Consider the following 2,391-nt stretch of genomic DNA (forward strand, 5'->3'; position numbering starts at 1 on the left):
AGGCTGCAGGACAGACAAAATGCTGCAAAATATTAATCCTGTCAAGGAGTCTGGCACTGTTTTGAGTATTTGGGAACGTAATGCCAACCCAGTCTGGTCATTTTATTACATAGAAGAGGGGAATTCCTCCTTGCAGCAGGAACCTCATCGTTGCAAAGGAAAAAATAAAGTCACCCAGAGGAAGAACAAAATGTTAAAGCTGTATATTCGAGCTGAAAGCTGGACTCAGAAAGGAAAATGACAACTGAACCAGAATCTTCTCTTGCTACCTAGAGTATGCGGACACAAGAAGAGCGAAGTGAGACAGGAGCATGGCAATGGCAAAAATCAGTGGACTGTGCCAAACTTTCTCTTACTACCCTTGCCAGAATGTCCTGTTGCCTCCTGAAATACGTCTTAATGGCAGTCAGGGAGCAAGAAGCCTGATCTAATGCTCACTGAATCAATAGCAATTGATTTTTCTAACTTCCATGGACTTTGTCCATGTCCTGCCCTGAAAGAGTTCATTTGTTCCCTCATTATTTGATCATATTTCTTCCTAGAGTGAATCTCCAAGAGTTTAATTTCTTTGAACATAAAAGTCTATTCTCAAGCATCTTCTTTAAGCTCTTGCACCCCTTACTTTTTCCACATACCTGCTTGTCTGAGATTAAGCCTCACACATCCCAACTACAGAGACACACCGAGCAGAAGGGGAGGTGGCGAGATTCACAGAGGGACTGTGCGATGGGGGCAGCAGCAAGAAACCCCAATTTCCACTATGTTTCCAGTTCAGTATTTGAGCTGCAAAACTATCCTTGCTGTAATGACTCAAATTTTATTGTTTATTGTTTGCTAACTCTTCAAAAGAGAAGTGCTCTGGGCTCCCTGGGATGAAAGATTCTAGCTAGGTACATATTGTTGTTGTTGTTATCATTAAGATTATTCACAAATAGAAGTGTCAAGGCAGATTCAGAACAAGTTCTGCTGAGGCTCTTCTATGCTTCAAGGCATCTCTCTTGCTGCTATATACTATTAAGGTGTGAACAGGGAAAATCATGTACCCAGTCTGCACTGTGTTTAAGTGGCCTGCCAATTCCAGCTAATCACCAAGTTATTTACTTCCAGTTTATTAGGCTGAAACTGCCACTAGCTGTTGGCAGCCTCTAATATTTACACCTTACTTTCCTGGGGTCTCTTCGAGCACTGCTGTAATAAAAAAGCCATTTCTTCCAGGTTTAGATGCAAGAATTAACACACAGAGCACCACACAAGACCAAGCCAAATTCTGATAGCAGTTACAAATGTGCAACCCCATTGATTTTCAATGGCTTAATTTGCAATGGTCTTGAGCTGCTGTACCTGAAAGCACAATTCGATCCCCTGTTTTCACAGAGAGGAGTAAAAGCAGTACTTCTTATACATTTGTGAGTATTTTAAACGCAGTAACATTGGACAAATATCAATCACCATCAATGGCCCTCGGTCTCATTTCCATCACATCTAATAAAAACCAGAATGAGCAATTCCTTAAAAATCAGCCTAAATTATTCTCGTTCATTTTATCTACTTCTGTGGCTTTTTATTATTTTGGTATTTGAGCATCTCAGAAACTTCCACATCTTTATCCTCATAATACTTTCATCAGAAAGTGAAGAGTTGGAATTCCCTACTGAACAGATCAGAGACTTTCTATGGAGAGATTAAGGGACTTTTCCAAGATCACAGGGAAAATTCAGCAGAGGCTTGGATTTAGATTTCCCAGACCTCAGGGAATAGGACATACAATACAAGAATCTCCTCTTATCAATACTTTTATTGATATTTATTGTCAATATCAATAAAATAATACATCAAGTTCTCAAATGCACTCACAATATTTTTCAATCTGGATTTTCTTTTTTTAGCTAGATACAGTGCCCTTTCATTGATGTCACTGGGAACCTGTGAACAGGAACGCTTTATTTTATCCCACCTGTAAAGGTACTCTATTGTTAGTCTCCTAAAGCTGCTTTTTCCAAGGAACACTCCCTGTACCGTGTTCTTCTTTGATTTTAGATGCATGATTAAAACTTAGAGCCATGCCCTCAGTTGTGTAAGGCTAACAGAGTATCTGCCCATACAGAGAAAACATGAGATTCCTGATGCTGAGCCTCTGATATGCGCTATGTGCTCCACATGAAGTACCCAACCCCTTTACATCTTTCGGCCACACTTTGCTCAGGGCCAGGTACACCTTTATTCATAGGAAAACCTGTTAAAATAAAAAGCAGCCAGAGCAAACCAATCCTGACTCATAGCACACATGTAACTTGCTCAAGTGACCATTTCCAGAAACAATAAAATACTTTGGACAAGCCCTGTCCTGCAAAAATTACACATTCACTGCTCATTCGGCAGGCTGAGTTCGTC

The sequence above is a fragment of the Buceros rhinoceros genome, unplaced genomic scaffold (genome assembly GCF_000710305.1).
Source record: "Buceros rhinoceros silvestris isolate BGI_N320 unplaced genomic scaffold, ASM71030v1 scaffold19240, whole genome shotgun sequence".
Taxonomy (NCBI): Eukaryota; Metazoa; Chordata; class Aves; order Bucerotiformes; family Bucerotidae; genus Buceros; species Buceros rhinoceros.